Raw genomic sequence first — 19,458 nt, forward strand, 5'->3', positions numbered from 1 at the left:
AACAAGGAGCATAGACTATTTCCCTGACCGGGAATCGAACCCGGGCCGCGGCGGTGAGAGCGCCGAATCCTAACCACTAGACCACCAGGGAAGGATAATACAGTGCAAATCGGTTCTCAGTGTGAGCTGGTACATATGTGCGATAACCTTCTATATTCATTGTGACAGGTTGTACAAGTAAACATGTAGCAAAAGAGTAGTTCCCTGACCGGGAATCGAACCCGGGCCGCGGCGGTGAGAGCGCCGAATCCTAACCACTAGACCACCAGGGAAGGGTACTACAGTGCAATTCGTTTCCCAGTTTGAAATGGTACATATAGTTGAAGTCGTAAGTTTCCATCCACTTAGGCTGGAGTCATTAAAACCTGTTTGTCAACCCCTCCCCACATTTCTTGCTAACAAACGATCGTTTTGGCAGACGGTTAGGACATCTACTTTGTGCATGACACAAGTCATTTTTCCAACAATTGTTTACATTGGGATTATTTCACTTATAATTCACTGTATCACAAATTCAGTGGGCCAGAAGTTTACATACAATAAGTTGGCTGTGCCTTTAAACAGTTTGTAAAATTCCCGAAAATGATGTCATGGCTTTAGAAGCTTCTGATAGGCTAATTGACATCCTTTGAGTCAATTGGAGGAGTACCTGTAGATGTATTTCAAGGCCTACCTTCAAACTCAGTGCCTCTTTGCTTGACTCCATGGGAAAAGCAAAGGAAATCAGGCAAGACCTCAGAAAGAAAATGTAGACCTCCACAAGTCTGGTTCCTCCTTGGGAGCAATTTCCAAACGCCTGAAGGTACCTCGCTCATCTGTAGAAACAATAGTACGCAAGTATAAACACCATGGTATGACGCAGGCGTCATACCGCTCAGGAAGGAGACGCGTTCTCTCTCCTAGAGATGAACGTACTTTGGGTCGAAAAGTGCAAATCCATCCCAGAACAACAGCAAAGGACCTTGTGAAGATGCTGGAGGAAACAGGTACAAAATGGTCTATATCCACAGGCAAACGAGTCCTATATCGACATACCCCGAGAGGCCGCTCAGCAAGGAAGAAGCTACTGCTCCAAAACCGCCATAAAAAAGCCATACTACAGTTTGGGGACAAAGATCCTAGTTTTTGGAGAAATGTCCTCTGGTCTGATGAAACAAAAATCGAACTGTTTGGCCATAATGACCATTGTTATGTTTGGAGGGAAAAGGGCTTTCAAGCCGAAGAACACCATCATGTTGTGGGGGTGCTTTGCTGCAGGAGGGTCTGGTGCACCACTAGAACACCTGGGAAGGACACTGCAGGGCAAATCGGTTTGCAATTTGAAGTGGTACATATGTGCGACAACCTACTAAATTCATAGTGACAGGTTGCACAAGTAAACAAGGAGCATAGACTATTTCCCTGACCGGGAATCGAACCCGGGCTCAGCGGCGTGAGAGCGCCGAATCCTAACCACTAGACCACCAGGGAAGGATAATACAGTGCAAATCGGTTCTCAGTGTGAGCTGGTACATATGTGCGATAACCTTCTATATTCATTGTGACAGGTTGTACAAGTAAACATGTAGCAAAAGAGTAGTTCCCTGACCGGGAATCGAACCCGGGCCGCGGCGGTGAGAGCGCCGAATCCTAACCACTAGACCACCAGGGAAGGGTACTACAGTGCAATTCGTTTCCCAGTTTGAAATGGTACATATAGTTGAAGTCGTAAGTTTCCATCCACTTAGGCTGGAGTCATTAAAACCTGTTTGTCAACCCCTCCCCACATTTCTTGCTAACAAACGATCGTTTTGGCAGACGGTTAGGACATCTACTTTGTGCATGACACAAGTCATTTTTCCAACAATTGTTTACATTGGGATTATTTCACTTATAATTCACTGTATCACAAATTCAGTGGGCCAGAAGTTTACATACAATAAGTTGGCTGTGCCTTTAAACAGTTTGTAAAATTCCCGAAAATGATGTCATGGCTTTAGAAGCTTCTGATAGGCTAATTGACATCCTTTGAGTCAATTGGAGGAGTACCTGTAGATGTATTTCAAGGCCTACCTTCAAACTCAGTGCCTCTTTGCTTGACTCCATGGGAAAAGCAAAGGAAATCAGGCAAGACCTCAGAAAGAAAATGTAGACCTCCACAAGTCTGGTTCCTCCTTGGGAGCAATTTCCAAACGCCTGAAGGTACCTCGCTCATCTGTAGAAACAATAGTACGCAAGTATAAACACCATGGTATGACGCAGGCGTCATACCGCTCAGGAAGGAGACGCGTTCTCTCTCCTAGAGATGAACGTACTTTGGGTCGAAAAGTGCAAATCCATCCCAGAACAACAGCAAAGGACCTTGTGAAGATGCTGGAGGAAACAGGTACAAAATGGTCTATATCCACAGGCAAACGAGTCCTATATCGACATACCCCGAGAGGCCGCTCAGCAAGGAAGAAGCTACTGCTCCAAAACCGCCATAAAAAAGCCATACTACAGTTTGGGGACAAAGATCCTAGTTTTTGGAGAAATGTCCTCTGGTCTGATGAAACAAAAATCGAACTGTTTGGCCATAATGACCATTGTTATGTTTGGAGGGAAAAGGGCTTTCAAGCCGAAGAACACCATCATGTTGTGGGGGTGCTTTGCTGCAGGAGGGTCTGGTGCACCACTAGAACACCTGGGAAGGACACTGCAGGGCAAATCGGTTTGCAATTTGAAGTGGTACATATGTGCGACAACCTACTAAATTCATAGTGACAGGTTGCACAAGTAAACAAGGAGCATAGACTATTTCCCTGACCGGGAATCGAACCCGGGCCGCGGCGGTGAGAGCGCCGAATCCTAACCACTAGACCACCAGGGAAGGATAATACAGTGCAAATCGGTTCTCAGTGTGAGCTGGTACATATGTGCGATAACCTTCTATATTCATTGTGACAGGTTGTACAAGTAAACATGTAGCAAAAGAGTAGTTCCCTGACCGGGAATCGAACCCGGGCCGCGGCGGTGAGAGCGCCGAATCCTAACCACTAGACCACCAGGGAAGGGTACTACAGTGCAATTCGTTTCCCAGTTTGAAATGGTACATATAGTTGAAGTCGTAAGTTTCCATCCACTTAGGCTGGAGTCATTAAAACCTGTTTGTCAACCCCTCCCCACATTTCTTGCTAACAAACGATCGTTTTGGCAGACGGTTAGGACATCTACTTTGTGCATGACACAAGTCATTTTTCCAACAATTGTTTACATTGGGATTATTTCACTTATAATTCACTGTATCACAAATTCAGTGGGCCAGAAGTTTACATACAATAAGTTGGCTGTGCCTTTAAACAGTTTGTAAAATTCCCGAAAATGATGTCATGGCTTTAGAAGCTTCTGATAGGCTAATTGACATCCTTTGAGTCAATTGGAGGAGTACCTGTAGATGTATTTCAAGGCCTACCTTCAAACTCAGTGCCTCTTTGCTTGACTCCATGGGAAAAGCAAAGGAAATCAGGCAAGACCTCAGAAAGAAAATGTAGACCTCCACAAGTCTGGTTCCTCCTTGGGAGCAATTTCCAAACGCCTGAAGGTACCTCGCTCATCTGTAGAAACAATAGTACGCAAGTATAAACACCATGGTATGACGCAGGCGTCATACCGCTCAGGAAGGAGACGCGTTCTCTCTCCTAGAGATGAACGTACTTTGGGTCGAAAAGTGCAAATCCATCCCAGAACAACAGCAAAGGACCTTGTGAAGATGCTGGAGGAAACAGGTACAAAATGGTCTATATCCACAGGCAAACGAGTCCTATATCGACATACCCCGAGAGGCCGCTCAGCAAGGAAGAAGCTACTGCTCCAAAACCGCCATAAAAAAGCCATACTACAGTTTGGGGACAAAGATCCTAGTTTTTGGAGAAATGTCCTCTGGTCTGATGAAACAAAAATCGAACTGTTTGGCCATAATGACCATTGTTATGTTTGGAGGGAAAAGGGGGAGGCTTTCAAGCCGAAGAACACCATCATGTTGTGGGGGTGCTTTGCTGCAGGAGGGTCTGGTGCACCACTAGAACACCTGGGAAGGACACTGCAGGGCAAATCGGTTTGCAATTTGAAGTGGTACATATGTGCGACAACCTACTAAATTCATAGTGACAGGTTGCACAAGTAAACAAGGAGCATAGACTATTTCCTGACCGGGAATCGAACCCGGGCCGCGGCGGTGAGAGCGCCGAATCCTAACCACTAGACCACCAGGGAAGGATAATACAGTGCAAATCGGTTCTCAGTGTGAGCTGGTACATATGTGCGATAACCTTCTATATTCATTGTGACAGGTTGTACAAGTAAACATGTAGCAAAAGAGTAGTTCCCTGACCGGGAATCGAACCCGGGCCGCGGCGGTGAGAGCGCCGAATCCTAACCACTAGACCACCAGGGAAGGGTACTACAGTGCAATTCGTTTCCCAGTTTGAAATGGTACATATAGTTGAAGTCGTAAGTTTCCATCCACTTAGGCTGGAGTCATTAAAACCTGTTTGTCAACCCCTCCCCACATTTCTTGCTAACAAACGATCGTTTTGGCAGACGGTTAGGACATCTACTTTGTGCATGACACAAGTCATTTTTCCAACAATTGTTTACATTGGGATTATTTCACTTATAATTCACTGTATCACAAATTCAGTGGGCCAGAAGTTTACATACAATAAGTTGGCTGTGCCTTTAAACAGTTTGTAAAATTCCCGAAAATGATGTCATGGCTTTAGAAGCTTCTGATAGGCTAATTGACATCCTTTGAGTCAATTGGAGGAGTACCTGTAGATGTATTTCAAGGCCTACCTTCAAACTCAGTGCCTCTTTGCTTGACTCCATGGGAAAAGCAAAGGAAATCAGGCAAGACCTCAGAAAGAAAATGTAGACCTCCACAAGTCTGGTTCCTCCTTGGGAGCAATTTCCAAACGCCTGAAGGTACCTCGCTCATCTGTAGAAACAATAGTACGCAAGTATAAACACCATGGTATGACGCAGGCGTCATACCGCTCAGGAAGGAGACGCGTTCTCTCTCCTAGAGATGAACGTACTTTGGGTCGAAAAGTGCAAATCCATCCCAGAACAACAGCAAAGGACCTTGTGAAGATGCTGGAGGAAACAGGTACAAAATGGTCTATATCCACAGGCAAACGAGTCCTATATCGACATACCCCGAGAGGCCGCTCAGCAAGGAAGAAGCTACTGCTCCAAAACCGCCATAAAAAAGCCATACTACAGTTTGGGGACAAAGATCCTAGTTTTTGGAGAAATGTCCTCTGGTCTGATGAAACAAAAATCGAACTGTTTGGCCATAATGACCATTGTTATGTTTGGAGGGAAAAGGGCTTTCAAGCCGAAGAACACCATCATGTTGTGGGGGTGCTTTGCTGCAGGAGGGTCTGGTGCACCACTAGAACACCTGGGAAGGACACTGCAGGGCAAATCGGTTTGCAATTTGAAGTGGTACATATGTGCGACAACCTACTAAATTCATAGTGACAGGTTGCACAAGTAAACAAGGAGCATAGACTATTTCCCTGACCGGGAATCGAACCCGGGCCGCGGCGGTGAGAGCGCCGAATCCTAACCACTAGACCACCAGGGAAGGATAATACAGTGCAAATCGGTTCTCAGTGTGAGCTGGTACATATGTGCGATAACCTTCTATATTCATTGTGACAGGTTGTACAAGTAAACATGTAGCAAAAGAGTAGTTCCCTGACCGGGAATCGAACCCGGGCCGCGGCGGTGAGAGCGCCGAATCCTAACCACTAGACCACCAGGGAAGGGTACTACAGTGCAATTCGTTTCCCAGTTTGAAATGGTACATATAGTTGAAGTCGTAAGTTTCCATCCACTTAGGCTGGAGTCATTAAAACCTGTTTGTCAACCCCTCCCCACATTTCTTGCTAACAAACGATCGTTTTGGCAGACGGTTAGGACATCTACTTTGTGCATGACACAAGTCATTTTTCCAACAATTGTTTACATTGGGATTATTTCACTTATAATTCACTGTATCACAAATTCAGTGGGCCAGAAGTTTACATACAATAAGTTGGCTGTGCCTTTAAACAGTTTGTAAAATTCCCGAAAATGATGTCATGGCTTTAGAAGCTTCTGATAGGCTAATTGACATCCTTTGAGTCAATTGGAGGAGTACCTGTAGATGTATTTCAAGGCCTACCTTCAAACTCAGTGCCTCTTTGCTTGACTCCATGGGAAAAGCAAAGGAAATCAGGCAAGACCTCAGAAAGAAAATGTAGACCTCCACAAGTCTGGTTCCTCCTTGGGAGCAATTTCCAAACGCCTGAAGGTACCTCGCTCATCTGTAGAAACAATAGTACGCAAGTATAAACACCATGGTATGACGCAGGCGTCATACCGCTCAGGAAGGAGACGCGTTCTCTCTCCTAGAGATGAACGTACTTTGGGTCGAAAAGTGCAAATCCATCCCAGAACAACAGCAAAGGACCTTGTGAAGATGCTGGAGGAAACAGGTACAAAATGGTCTATATCCACAGGCAAACGAGTCCTATATCGACATACCCCGAGAGGCCGCTCAGCAAGGAAGAAGCTACTGCTCCAAAACCGCCATAAAAAAGCCATACTACAGTTTGGGGACAAAGATCCTAGTTTTTGGAGAAATGTCCTCTGGTCTGATGAAACAAAAATCGAACTGTTTGGCCATAATGACCATTGTTATGTTTGGAGGGAAAAGGGCTTTCAAGCCGAAGAACACCATCATGTTGTGGGGGTGCTTTGCTGCAGGAGGGTCTGGTGCACCACTAGAACACCTGGGAAGGACACTGCAGGGCAAATCGGTTTGCAATTTGAAGTGGTACATATGTGCGACAACCTACTAAATTCATAGTGACAGGTTGCACAAGTAAACAAGGAGCATAGACTATTTCCCTGACCGGGAATCGAACCCGGGCCGCGGCGGTGAGAGCGCCGAATCCTAACCACTAGACCACCAGGGAAGGATAATACAGTGCAAATCGGTTCTCAGTGTGAGCTGGTACATATGTGCGATAACCTTCTATATTCATTGTGACAGGTTGTACAAGTAAACATGTAGCAAAAGAGTAGTTCCCTGACCGGGAATCGAACCCGGGCCGCGGCGGTGAGAGCGCCGAATCCTAACCACTAGACCACCAGGGAAGGGTACTACAGTGCAATTCGTTTCCCAGTTTGAAATGGTACATATAGTTGAAGTCGTAAGTTTCCATCCACTTAGGCTGGAGTCATTAAAACCTGTTTGTCAACCCCTCCCCACATTTCTTGCTAACAAACGATCGTTTTGGCAGACGGTTAGGACATCTACTTTGTGCATGACACAAGTCATTTTTCCAACAATTGTTTACATTGGGATTATTTCACTTATAATTCACTGTATCACAAATTCAGTGGGCCAGAAGTTTACATACAATAAGTTGGCTGTGCCTTTAAACAGTTTGTAAAATTCCCGAAAATGATGTCATGGCTTTAGAAGCTTCTGATAGGCTAATTGACATCCTTTGAGTCAATTGGAGGAGTACCTGTAGATGTATTTCAAGGCCTACCTTCAAACTCAGTGCCTCTTTGCTTGACTCCATGGGAAAAGCAAAGGAAATCAGGCAAGACCTCAGAAAGAAAATGTAGACCTCCACAAGTCTGGTTCCTCCTTGGGAGCAATTTCCAAACGCCTGAAGGTACCTCGCTCATCTGTAGAAACAATAGTACGCAAGTATAAACACCATGGTATGACGCAGGCGTCATACCGCTCAGGAAGGAGACGCGTTCTCTCTCCTAGAGATGAACGTACTTTGGGTCGAAAAGTGCAAATCCATCCCAGAACAACAGCAAAGGACCTTGTGAAGATGCTGGAGGAAACAGGTACAAAATGGTCTATATCCACAGGCAAACGAGTCCTATATCGACATACCCCGAGAGGCCGCTCAGCAAGGAAGAAGCTACTGCTCCAAAACCGCCATAAAAAAGCCATACTACAGTTTGGGGACAAAGATCCTAGTTTTTGGAGAAATGTCCTCTGGTCTGATGAAACAAAAATCGAACTGTTTGGCCATAATGACCATTGTTATGTTTGGAGGGAAAAGGGGAGGCTTTCAAGCCGAAGAACACCATCATGTTGTGGGGGTGCTTTGCTGCAGGAGGGAACACCTGGGAAGGACACTCTGGTCACCACTAGAACACCTGGGAAGGACACTGGGGCAAATCGGTTTGCAATGTGCACATAGTGACAGGTTGCACAAGTAAACAAGAGCATACCTGACCGGAATCGGACACTCCTAACCACTAGACCACCAGGGAAGGATAATACAGTGCAAATCGGTTCTCAGTGTGAGCTGGTACATATGTGCGATAACCTTCTATATTCATTGTGACAGGTTGCACAAGTAAACAAGGAGCATAGACTATTTCCCTGACCGGGAATCAAACCCGGGCCGCGGCGGTGAGAGCGCCGAATCCTAACCACTAGACCACCAGGGAAGGGTACTACAGTGCAATTCGTTTCCCAGTTTGAAATGGTACATATAGTTGAAGTCGTAAGTTTCCATCCACTTAGGCTGGAGTCATTAAAACCTGTTTGTCAACCCCTCCCCACATTTCTTGCTAACAAACGATCGTTTTGGCAGACGGTTAGGACATCTACTTTGTGCATGACACAAGTCATTTTTCCAACAATTGTTTACATTGGGATTATTTCACTTATAATTCACTGTATCACAAATTCAGTGGGCCAGAAGTTTACATACAATAAGTTGGCTGTGCCTTTAAACAGTTTGTAAAATTCCCGAAAATGATGTCATGGCTTTAGAAGCTTCTGATAGGCTAATTGACATCCTTTGAGTCAATTGGAGGAGTACCTGTAGATGTATTTCAAGGCCTACCTTCAAACTCAGTGCCTCTTTGCTTGACTCCATGGGAAAAGCAAAGGAAATCAGGCAAGACCTCAGAAAGAAAATGTAGACCTCCACAAGTCTGGTTCCTCCTTGGGAGCAATTTCCAAACGCCTGAAGGTACCTCGCTCATCTGTAGAAACAATAGTACGCAAGTATAAACACCATGGTATGACGCAGGCGTCATACCGCTCAGGAAGGAGACGCGTTCTCTCTCCTAGAGATGAACGTACTTTGGGTCGAAAAGTGCAAATCCATCCCAGAACAACAGCAAAGGACCTTGTGAAGATGCTGGAGGAAACAGGTACAAAATGGTCTATATCCACAGGCAAATGAGTCCTATATCGACATACCCCGAGAGGCCGCTCAGCAAGGAAGAAGCTACTGCTCCAAAACCGCCATAAAAAAGCCATACTACAGTTTGGGGACAAAGATCCTAGTTTTTGGAGAAATGTCCTCTGGTCTGATGAAACAAAAATCGAACTGTTTGGCCATAATGACCATTGTTATGTTTGGAGGGAAAAGTGCTTTCAAGCCGAAGAACACCATCATGTTGTGGGGGTGCTTTGCTGCAGGACGGTCTGGTGCACCACTAGAACACCTGGGAAGGACACTGCAGGGCAAATCGGTTTGCAATTTGAAGTGGTACATATGTGCGACAACCTACTAAATTCATAGTGACAGGTTGCACAAGTAAACAAGGAGCATAGACTACTTCCCTGACCGGGAATCGAACCCGGGCCGCGGCGGTGAGAGCGCCGAATCCTAACCACTAGACCACCAGGGAAGGATAATACAGTGCAAATCGGTTCTCAGTGTGAGCTGGTACATATGTGCGATAACCTTCTATATTCATTGTGACAGGTTGTACAAGTAAACATGTAGCAAAAGTTTCCCTGAAATCGGTACGCCGAATCCTAACCACTAGACCACCAGGGAAGGGTACTACAGTGCAAGTTTCCCAGTTTGAAATGGTATCCAGTTGAAGTTAGGCTGGCTGGAGTCATTAAAACCTGTTTGTCAACCCCTCCCCACATTTCTTGCTAACAAACGATCGTTTTGGCAGACGGTTAGGACATCTACTTTGTGCATGACACAAGTCATTTTTCCAACAATTGTTTACATTGGGATTATTTCACTTATAATTCACTGTATCACAAATTCAGTGGGCCAGAAGTTTACATACAATAAGTTGGCTGTGCCTTTAAACAGTTTGTAAAATTCCCGAAAATGATGTCATGGCTTTAGAAGCTTCTGATAGGCTAATTGACATCCTTTGAGTCAATTGGAGGAGTACCTGTAGATGTATTTCAAGGCCTACCTTCAAACTCAGTGCCTCTTTGCTTGACTCCATGGGAAAAGCAAAGGAAATCAGGCAAGACCTCAGAAAGAAAATGTAGACCTCCACAAGTCTGGTTCCTCCTTGGGAGCAATTTCCAAACGCCTGAAGGTACCTCGCTCATCTGTAGAAACAATAGTACGCAAGTATAAACACCATGGTATGACGCAGGCGTCATACCGCTCAGGAAGGAGACGCGTTCTCTCTCCTAGAGATGAACGTACTTTGGGTCGAAAAGTGCAAATCCATCCCAGAACAACAGCAAAGGACCTTGTGAAGATGCTGGAGGAAACAGGTACAAAATGGTCTATATCCACAGGCAAACGAGTCCTATATCGACATACCCCGAGAGGCCGCTCAGCAAGGAAGAAGCTACTGCTCCAAAACCGCCATAAAAAAGCCATACTACAGTTTGGGGACAAAGATCCTAGTTTTTGGAGAAATGTCCTCTGGTCTGATGAAACAAAAATCGAACTGTTTGGCCATAATGACCATTGTTATGTTTGGAGGGAAAAGGGGGAGGCTTTCAAGCCGAAGAACACCATCATGTTGTGGGGGTGCTTTGCTGCAGGAGGGTCTGGTGCACCACTAGAACACCTGGGAAGGACACTGCAGGGCAAATCGGTTTGCAATTTGAAGTGGTACATATGTGCGACAACCTACTAAATTCATAGTGACAGGTTGCACAAGTAAACAAGGAGCATAGACTATTTCCCTGACCGGGAATCGAACCCGGGCCGCGGCGGTGAGAGCGCCGAATCCTAACCACTAGACCACCAGGGAAGGATAATACAGTGCAAATCGGTTCTCAGTGTGAGCTGGTACATATGTGCGATAACCTTCTATATTCATTGTGACAGGTTGTACAAGTAAACATGTAGCAAAAGAGTCATTCCCTGACCGGGAATCGAACCCGGGCCGCGGCGGTGAGAGCGCCGAATCCTAACCACTAGACCACCAGGGAAGGGTACTACAGTGCAATTCGTTTCCCAGTTTGAAATGGTACATATAGTTGAAGTCGTAAGTTTCCATCCACTTAGGCTGGAGTCATTAAAACCTGTTTGTCAACCCCTCCCCACATTTCTTGCTAACAAACGATCGTTTTGGCAGACGGTTAGGACATCTACTTTGTGCATGACACAAGTCATTTTTCCAACAATTGTTTACATTGGGATTATTTCACTTATAATTCACTGTATCACAAATTCAGTGGGCCAGAAGTTTACATACAATAAGTTGGCTGTGCCTTTAAACAGTTTGTAAAATTCCCGAAAATGATGTCATGGCTTTAGAAGCTTCTGATAGGCTAATTGACATCCTTTGAGTCAATTGGAGGAGTACCTGTAGATGTATTTCAAGGCCTACCTTCAAACTCAGTGCCTCTTTGCTTGACTCCATGGGAAAAGCAAAGGAAATCAGGCAAGACCTCAGAAAGAAAATGTAGACCTCCACAAGTCTGGTTCCTCCTTGGGAGCAATTTCCAAACGCCTGAAGGTACCTCGCTCATCTGTAGAAACAATAGTACGCAAGTATAAACACCATGGTATGACGCAGGCGTCATACCGCTCAGGAAGGAGACGCGTTCTCTCTCCTAGAGATGAACGTACTTTGGGTCGAAAAGTGCAAATCCATCCCAGAACAACAGCAAAGGACCTTGTGAAGATGCTGGAGGAAACAGGTACAAAATGGTCTATATCCACAGGCAAACGAGTCCTATATCGACATACCCCGAGAGGCCGCTCAGCAAGGAAGAAGCTACTGCTCCAAAACCGCCATAAAAAAGCCATACTACAGTTTGGGGACAAAGATCCTAGTTTTTGGAGAAATGTCCTCTGGTCTGATGAAACAAAAATCGAACTGTTTGGCCATAATGACCATTGTTATGTTTGGAGGGAAAAGGGGGAGGCTTTCAAGCCGAAGAACACCATCATGTTGTGGGGGTGCTTTGCTGCAGGAGGGTCTGGTGCACCACTAGAACACCTGGGAAGGACACTGCAGGGCAAATCGGTTTGCAATTTGAAGTGGTACATATGTGCGACAACCTACTAAATTCATAGTGACAGGTTGCACAAGTAAACAAGGAGCATAGACTATTTCCCTGACCGGGAATCGAACCCGGGCCGCGGCGGTGAGAGCGCCGAATCCTAACCACTAGACCACCAGGGAAGGATAATACAGTGCAAATCGGTTCTCAGTGTGAGCTGGTACATATGTGCGATAACCTTCTATATTCATTGTGACAGGTTGTACAAGTAAACATGTAGCAAAAGAGTAGTTCCCTGACCGGGAATCGAACCCGGGCCGCGGCGGTGAGAGCGCCGAATCCTAACCACTAGACCACCAGGGAAGGGTACTACAGTGCAATTCGTTTCCCAGTTTGAAATGGTACATATAGTTGAAGTCGTAAGTTTCCATCCACTTAGGCTGGAGTCATTAAAACCTGTTTGTCAACCCCTCCCCACATTTCTTGCTAACAAACGATCGTTTTGGCAGACGGTTAGGACATCTACTTTGTGCATGACACAAGTCATTTTTCCAACAATTGTTTACATTGGGATTATTTCACTTATAATTCACTGTATCACAAATTCAGTGGGCCAGAAGTTTACATACAATAAGTTGGCTGTGCCTTTAAACAGTTTGTAAAATTCCCGAAAATGATGTCATGGCTTTAGAAGCTTCTGATAGGCTAATTGACATCCTTTGAGTCAATTGGAGGAGTACCTGTAGATGTATTTCAAGGCCTACCTTCAAACTCAGTGCCTCTTTGCTTGACTCCATGGGAAAAGCAAAGGAAATCAGGCAAGACCTCAGAAAGAAAATGTAGACCTCCACAAGTCTGGTTCCTCCTTGGGAGCAATTTCCAAACGCCTGAAGGTACCTCGCTCATCTGTAGAAACAATAGTACGCAAGTATAAACACCATGGTATGACGCAGGCGTCATACCGCTCAGGAAGGAGACGCGTTCTCTCTCCTAGAGATGAACGTACTTTGGGTCGAAAAGTGCAAATCCATCCCAGAACAACAGCAAAGGACCTTGTGAAGATGCTGGAGGAAACAGGTACAAAATGGTCTATATCCACAGGCAAACGAGTCCTATATCGACATACCCCGAGAGGCCGCTCAGCAAGGAAGAAGCTACTGCTCCAAAACCGCCATAAAAAAGCCATACTACAGTTTGGGGACAAAGATCCTAGTTTTTGGAGAAATGTCCTCTGGTCTGATGAAACAAAAATCGAACTGTTTGGCCATAATGACCATTGTTATGTTTGGAGGGAAAAGGGCTTTCAAGCCGAAGAACACCATCATGTTGTGGGGGTGCTTTGCTGCAGGAGGGTCTGGTGCACCACTAGAACACCTGGGAAGGACACTGCAGGGCAAATCGGTTTGCAATTTGAAGTGGTACATATGTGCGACAACCTACTAAATTCATAGTGACAGGTTGCACAAGTAAACAAGGAGCATAGACTATTTCCCTGACCGGGAATCGAACCCGGGCCGCGGCGGTGAGAGCGCCGAATCCTAACCACTAGACCACCAGGGAAGGGTACTACAGTGCAATTCGTTTCCCAGTTTGAAATGGTACATATAGTTGAAGTCGTAAGTTTCCATCCACTTAGGCTGGAGTCATTAAAACCTGTTTGTCAACCCCTCCCCACATTTCTTGCTAACAAACGATCGTTTTGGCAGACGGTTAGGACATCTACTTTGTGCATGACACAAGTCATTTTTCCAACAATTGTTTACATTGGGATTATTTCACTTATAATTCACTGTATCACAAATTCAGTGGGCCAGAAGTTTACATACAATAAGTTGGCTGTGCCTTTAAACAGTTTGTAAAATTCCCGAAAATGATGTCATGGCTTTAGAAGCTTCTGATAGGCTAATTGACATCCTTTGAGTCAATTGGAGGAGTACCTGTAGATGTATTTCAAGGCCTACCTTCAAACTCAGTGCCTCTTTGCTTGACTCCATGGGAAAAGCAAAGGAAATCAGGCAAGACCTCAGAAAGAAAATGTAGACCTCCACAAGTCTGGTTCCTCCTTGGGAGCAATTTCCAAACGCCTGAAGGTACCTCGCTCATCTGTAGAAACAATAGTACGCAAGTATAAACACCATGGTATGACGCAGGCGTCATACCGCTCAGGAAGGAGACGCGTTCTCTCTCCTAGAGATGAACGTACTTTGGGTCGAAAAGTGCAAATCCATCCCAGAACAACAGCAAAGGACCTTGTGAAGATGCTGGAGGAAACAGGTACAAAATGGTCTATATCCACAGGCAAACGAGTCCTATATCGACATACCCCGAGAGGCCGCTCAGCAAGGAAGAAGCTACTGCTCCAAAACCGCCATAAAAAAGCCATACTACAGTTTGGGGACAAAGATCCTAGTTTTTGGAGAAATGTCCTCTGGTCTGATGAAACAAAAAAATCGAACTGTTTGGCCATAATGACCATTGTTATGTTTGGAGGGAAAAGGGGAGGCTTTCAAGCCGAAGAACACCATCATGTTGTGGGGGTGCTTTGCTGCAGGAGGGTCTGGTGCACCACTAGAACACCTGGGAAGGACACTGCAGGGCAAATCGGTTTGCAATTTGAAGTGGTACATATGTGCGACAACCTACTAAATTCATAGTGACAGGTTGCACAAGTAAACAAGGAGCATAGACTATTTCCCTGACCGGGAATCGAACCCGGGCCGCGGCGGTGAGAGCGCCGAATCCTAACCACTAGACCACCAGGGAAGGATAATACAGTGCAAATCGGTTCTCAGTGTGAGCTGGTACATATGTGCGATAACCTTCTATATTCATTGTGACAGGTTGTACAAGTAAACATGTAGCAAAAGAGTAGTTCCCTGACCGGGAATCGAACCCGGGCCGCGGCGGTGAGAGCGCCGAATCCTAACCACTAGACCACCAGGGAAGGGTACTACAGTGCAATTCGTTTCCCAGTTTGAAATGGTACATATAGTTGAAGTCGTAAGTTTCCATCCACTTAGGCTGGAGTCATTAAAACCTGTTTGTCAACCCCTCCCCACATTTCTTGCTAACAAACGATCGTTTTGGCAGACGGTTAGGACATCTACTTTGTGCATGACACAAGTCATTTTTCCAACAATTGTTTACATTGGGATTATTTCACTTATAATTCACTGTATCACAAATTCAGTGGGCCAGAAGTTTACATACAATAAGTTGGCTGTGCCTTTAAACAGTTTGTAAAATTCCCGAAAATGATGTCATGGCTTTAGAAGCTTCTGATAGGCTAATTGACATCCTTTGAGTCAATTGGAGGAGTACCTGTAGATGTATTTCAAGGCCTACCTTCAAACTCAGTGCCTCTTTGCTTGACTCCATGGGAAAAGCAAAGGAAATCAGGCAAGACCTCAGAAAGAAAATGTAGACCTCCACAAGTCTGGTTCCTCCTTGGGAGCAATTTCCAAACGCCTGAAGGTACCTCGCTCATCTGTAGAAACAATAGTACGCAAGTATAAACACCATGGTATGACGCAGGCGTCATACCGCTCAGGAAGGAGACGCGTTCTCTCTCCTAGAGATGAACGTACTTTGGGTCGAAAAGTGCAAATCCATCCCAGAACAACAGCAAAGGACCTTGTGAAGATGCTGGAGGAAACAGGTACAAAATGGTCTATATCCACAGGCAAACGAGTCCTATATCGACATACCCCGAGAGGCCGCTCAGCAAGGAAGAAGCTACTGCTCCAAAACCGCCATAAAAAAGCCATACTACAGTTTGGGGACAAAGATCCTAGTTTTTGGAGAAATGTCCTCTGGTCTGATGAAACAAAAATCGAACTGTTTGGCCATAATGACCATTGTTATGTTTGGAGGGAAAAGGGCTTTCAAGCCGAAGAACACCATCATGTTGTGGGGGTGCTTTGCTGCAGGAGGGTCTGGTGCACCACTAGAACACCTGGGAAGGACACTGCAGGGCAAATCGGTTTGCAATTTGAAGTGGTACATATGTGCGACAACCTACTAAATTCATAGTGACAGGTTGCACAAGTAAACAAGGAGCATAGACCTACTAAATCAACCTAGTGACAGGTTGCACAAGTAAACAAGGAGCATAGACTATTTCCCTGACCGGGAATCGAACCCGGGCCGCGGCGGTGAGACCACCACTAGACCACCAGGGAAGGATAATACAGTGCAAATCGGTTCTCAGTGTGAGCTGGTACATATGTGCGATAACCTTCTATATTCATTGTGACAGGTTGTACAAGTAAACATGTAGCAAAAGAGTAGTTCCCTGACCGGGAATCGAACCCGGGCCGCGGCGGTGAGAGCGCCGAATCCTAACCACTAGACCACCAGGGAAGGGTACTACAGTGCAATTCGTTTCCCAGTTTGAAATGGTACATATAGTTGAAGTCGTAAGTTTCCATCCACTTAGGCTGGAGTCATTAAAACCTGTTTGTCAACCCCTCCCCACATTTCTTGCTAACAAACGATCGTTTTGGCAGACGGTTAGGACATCTACTTTGTGCATGACACAAGTCATTTTTCCAACAATTGTTTACATTGGGATTATTTCACTTATAATTCACTGTATCACAAATTCAGTGGGCCAGAAGTTTACATACAATAAGTTGGCTGTGCCTTTAAACAGTTTGTAAAATTCCCGAAAATGATGTCATGGCTTTAGAAGCTTCTGATAGGCTAATTGACATCCTTTGAGTCAATTGGAGGAGTACCTGTAGATGTATTTCAAGGCCTACCTTCAAACTCAGTGCCTCTTTGCTTGACTCCATGGGAAAAGCAAAGGAAATCAGGCAAGACCTCAGAAAAAAATGTAGACCTCCACAAGTCTGGTTCCTCCTTGGGAGCAATTTCCAAACGCCTGAAGGTACCTCGCTCATCTGTAGAAACAATAGTACGCAAGTATAAACACCATGGTATGACGCAGGCGTCATACCGCTCAGGAAGGAGACGCGTTCTCTCTCCTAGAGATGAACGTACTTTGGGTCGAAAAGTGCAAATCCATCCCAGAACAACAGCAAAGGACCTTGTGAAGATGCTGGAGGAAACAGGTACAAAATGGTCTATATCCACAGGCAAACGAGTCCTATATCGACATACCCCGAGAGGCCGCTCAGCAAGGAAGAAGCTACTGCTCCAAAACCGCCATAAAAAAGCCATACTACAGTTTGGGGACAAAGATCCTAGTTTTTGGAGAAATGTCCTCTGGTCTGATGAAACAAAAATCGAACTGTTTGGCCATAATGACCATTGTTATGTTTGGAGGGAAAAGGGCTTTCAAGCCGAAGAACACCATCATGTTGTGGGGGTGCTTTGCTGCAGGAGGGTCTGGTGCACCACTAGAACACCTGGGAAGGACACTGCAGGGCAAATCGGTTTGCAATTTGAAGTGGTACATATGTGCGACAACCTACTAAATTCATAGTGACAGGTTGCACAAGTAAACAAGGAGCATAGACTATTTCCCTGACCGGGAATCGAACCCGGGCCGCGGCGGTGAGAGCGCCGAATCCTAACCACTAGACCACCAGGGAAGGATAATACAGTGCAAATCGGTTCTCAGTGTGAGCTGGTACATATGTGCGATAACCTTCTATATTCATTGTGACAGGTTGTACAAGTAAACATGTAGCAAAAGAGTAGTTCCCTGACCGGGAATCGAACCCGGGCCGCGGCGGTGAGAGCGCCGAATCCTAACCACTAGACCACCAGGGAAGGGTACTACAGTGCAATTCGTTTCCCAGTTTGAAATGGTACATATAGTTGAAGTCGTAAGTTTCCATCCACTTAGGCTGGAGTCATTAAAACCTGTTTGTCAACCCCTCCCCACATTTCTTGCTAACAAACGATCGTTTTGGCAGACGGTTAGGACATCTACTTTGTGCATGACACAAGTCATTTTTCCAACAATTGTTTACATTGGGATTATTTCACTTATAATTCACTGTATCACAAATTCAGTGGGCCAGAAGTTTACATACAATAAGTTGGCTGTGCCTTTAAACAGTTTGTAAAATTCCCGAAAATGATGTCATGGCTTTAGAAGCTTCTGATAGGCTAATTGACATCCTTTGAGTCAATTGGAGGAGTACCTGTAGATGTATTTCAAGGCCTACCTTCAAACTCAGTGCCTCTTTGCTTGACTCCATGGGAAAAGCAAAGGAAATCAGGCAAGACCTCAGAAAGAAAATGTAGACCTCCACAAGTCTGGTTCCTCCTTGGGAGCAATTTCCAAACGCCTGAAGGTACCTCGCTCATCTGTAGAAACAATAGTACGCAAGTATAAACACCATGGTATGACGCAGGCGTCATACCGCTCAGGAAGGAGACGCGTTCTCTCTCCTAGAGATGAACGTACTTTGGGTCGAAAAGTGCAAATCCATCCCAGAACAACAGCAAAGGACCTTGTGAAGATGCTGGAGGAAACAGGTACAAAATGGTCTATATCCACAGGCAAACGAGTCCTATATCGACATACCCCGAGAGGCCGCTCAGCAAGGAAGAAGCTACTGCTCCAAAACCGCCATAAAAAAGCCATACTACAGTTTGGGGACAAAGATCCTAGTTTTTGGAGAAATGTCCTCTGGTCTGATGAAACAAAAATCGAACTGTTTGGCCATAATGACCATTGTTATGTTTGGAGGGAAAAGGGGGAGGCTTTCAAGCCGAAGAACACCATCATGTTGTGGGGGTGCTTTGCTGCAGGAGGGTCTGGTGCACCACTAGAACACCTGGGAAGGACACTGCAGGGCAAATCGGTTTGCAATTTGAAGTGGTACATATGTGCGACAACCTACTAAATTCATAGTGACAGGTTGCACAAGTAAACAAGGAGCATAGACTATTTCCCTGACCGGGAATCGAACCCGGGCCGCGGCGGTGAGAGCGCCGAATCCTAACCACTAGACCACCAGGGAAGGATAATACAGTGCAAATCGGTTCTCAGTGTGAGCTGGTACATATGTGCGATAACCTTCTATATTCATTGTGACAGGTTGTACAAGTAAACATGTAGCAAAAGAGTAGTTCCCTGACCGGGAATCGAACCCGGGCCGCGGCGGTGAGAGCGCCGAATCCTAACCACTAGACCACCAGGGAAGGGTACTACAGTGCAATTCGTTTCCCAGTTTGAAATGGTACATATAGTTGAAGTCGTAAGTTTCCATCCACTTAGGCTGGAGTCATTAAAACCTGTTTGTCAACCC

General features: G+C 45.5%; 1 long non-coding RNA gene and 26 other non-coding genes across 27 annotated transcripts in view; 1 reads left to right on the forward strand and 26 right to left on the reverse strand.

The window, feature by feature from the left end:
• LOC127908011 (uncharacterized) overlaps positions 1 to 19,458 on the forward strand; it is a 110,930-nt gene that overhangs the window by 21,805 nt on the left and 69,667 nt on the right. The window lies entirely within an intron of this gene.
• Positions 20 to 91, reverse strand: trnae-cuc (transfer RNA glutamic acid (anticodon CUC)). The gene has a single exon. It is a non-coding gene; the product is annotated as a tRNA-Glu (tRNA).
• On the reverse strand, positions 201 to 272 carry trnae-cuc (transfer RNA glutamic acid (anticodon CUC)). Its single transcript has one exon. It is a non-coding gene; the product is annotated as a tRNA-Glu (tRNA).
• trnae-cuc (transfer RNA glutamic acid (anticodon CUC)) lies at positions 1,398 to 1,470 on the reverse strand. Its single transcript has one exon. It is a non-coding gene; the product is annotated as a tRNA-Glu (tRNA).
• On the reverse strand, positions 1,580 to 1,651 carry trnae-cuc (transfer RNA glutamic acid (anticodon CUC)). Its single transcript has one exon. It is a non-coding gene; the product is annotated as a tRNA-Glu (tRNA).
• trnae-cuc (transfer RNA glutamic acid (anticodon CUC)) lies at positions 2,777 to 2,848 on the reverse strand. The gene has a single exon. It is a non-coding gene; the product is annotated as a tRNA-Glu (tRNA).
• Positions 2,958 to 3,029, reverse strand: trnae-cuc (transfer RNA glutamic acid (anticodon CUC)). Its single transcript has one exon. It is a non-coding gene; the product is annotated as a tRNA-Glu (tRNA).
• Positions 4,159 to 4,230, reverse strand: trnae-cuc (transfer RNA glutamic acid (anticodon CUC)). Its single transcript has one exon. It is a non-coding gene; the product is annotated as a tRNA-Glu (tRNA).
• On the reverse strand, positions 4,340 to 4,411 carry trnae-cuc (transfer RNA glutamic acid (anticodon CUC)). The gene has a single exon. It is a non-coding gene; the product is annotated as a tRNA-Glu (tRNA).
• On the reverse strand, positions 5,537 to 5,608 carry trnae-cuc (transfer RNA glutamic acid (anticodon CUC)). The gene has a single exon. It is a non-coding gene; the product is annotated as a tRNA-Glu (tRNA).
• On the reverse strand, positions 5,718 to 5,789 carry trnae-cuc (transfer RNA glutamic acid (anticodon CUC)). Its single transcript has one exon. It is a non-coding gene; the product is annotated as a tRNA-Glu (tRNA).
• trnae-cuc (transfer RNA glutamic acid (anticodon CUC)) lies at positions 6,915 to 6,986 on the reverse strand. The gene has a single exon. It is a non-coding gene; the product is annotated as a tRNA-Glu (tRNA).
• Positions 7,096 to 7,167, reverse strand: trnae-cuc (transfer RNA glutamic acid (anticodon CUC)). Its single transcript has one exon. It is a non-coding gene; the product is annotated as a tRNA-Glu (tRNA).
• On the reverse strand, positions 8,425 to 8,496 carry trnae-cuc (transfer RNA glutamic acid (anticodon CUC)). Its single transcript has one exon. It is a non-coding gene; the product is annotated as a tRNA-Glu (tRNA).
• Positions 9,622 to 9,693, reverse strand: trnae-cuc (transfer RNA glutamic acid (anticodon CUC)). The gene has a single exon. It is a non-coding gene; the product is annotated as a tRNA-Glu (tRNA).
• Positions 10,957 to 11,028, reverse strand: trnae-cuc (transfer RNA glutamic acid (anticodon CUC)). The gene has a single exon. It is a non-coding gene; the product is annotated as a tRNA-Glu (tRNA).
• Positions 11,138 to 11,209, reverse strand: trnae-cuc (transfer RNA glutamic acid (anticodon CUC)). Its single transcript has one exon. It is a non-coding gene; the product is annotated as a tRNA-Glu (tRNA).
• On the reverse strand, positions 12,340 to 12,411 carry trnae-cuc (transfer RNA glutamic acid (anticodon CUC)). Its single transcript has one exon. It is a non-coding gene; the product is annotated as a tRNA-Glu (tRNA).
• Positions 12,521 to 12,592, reverse strand: trnae-cuc (transfer RNA glutamic acid (anticodon CUC)). Its single transcript has one exon. It is a non-coding gene; the product is annotated as a tRNA-Glu (tRNA).
• trnae-cuc (transfer RNA glutamic acid (anticodon CUC)) lies at positions 13,718 to 13,789 on the reverse strand. Its single transcript has one exon. It is a non-coding gene; the product is annotated as a tRNA-Glu (tRNA).
• On the reverse strand, positions 14,921 to 14,992 carry trnae-cuc (transfer RNA glutamic acid (anticodon CUC)). The gene has a single exon. It is a non-coding gene; the product is annotated as a tRNA-Glu (tRNA).
• Positions 15,102 to 15,173, reverse strand: trnae-cuc (transfer RNA glutamic acid (anticodon CUC)). Its single transcript has one exon. It is a non-coding gene; the product is annotated as a tRNA-Glu (tRNA).
• trnae-cuc (transfer RNA glutamic acid (anticodon CUC)) lies at positions 16,520 to 16,591 on the reverse strand. The gene has a single exon. It is a non-coding gene; the product is annotated as a tRNA-Glu (tRNA).
• On the reverse strand, positions 17,716 to 17,787 carry trnae-cuc (transfer RNA glutamic acid (anticodon CUC)). The gene has a single exon. It is a non-coding gene; the product is annotated as a tRNA-Glu (tRNA).
• trnae-cuc (transfer RNA glutamic acid (anticodon CUC)) lies at positions 17,897 to 17,968 on the reverse strand. The gene has a single exon. It is a non-coding gene; the product is annotated as a tRNA-Glu (tRNA).
• trnae-cuc (transfer RNA glutamic acid (anticodon CUC)) lies at positions 19,099 to 19,170 on the reverse strand. The gene has a single exon. It is a non-coding gene; the product is annotated as a tRNA-Glu (tRNA).
• Positions 19,280 to 19,351, reverse strand: trnae-cuc (transfer RNA glutamic acid (anticodon CUC)). Its single transcript has one exon. It is a non-coding gene; the product is annotated as a tRNA-Glu (tRNA).

The sequence above is a fragment of the Oncorhynchus keta genome, chromosome 16 (genome assembly GCF_023373465.1).
Source record: "Oncorhynchus keta strain PuntledgeMale-10-30-2019 chromosome 16, Oket_V2, whole genome shotgun sequence".
Classification (NCBI taxonomy): Eukaryota; Metazoa; Chordata; class Actinopteri; order Salmoniformes; family Salmonidae; genus Oncorhynchus; species Oncorhynchus keta.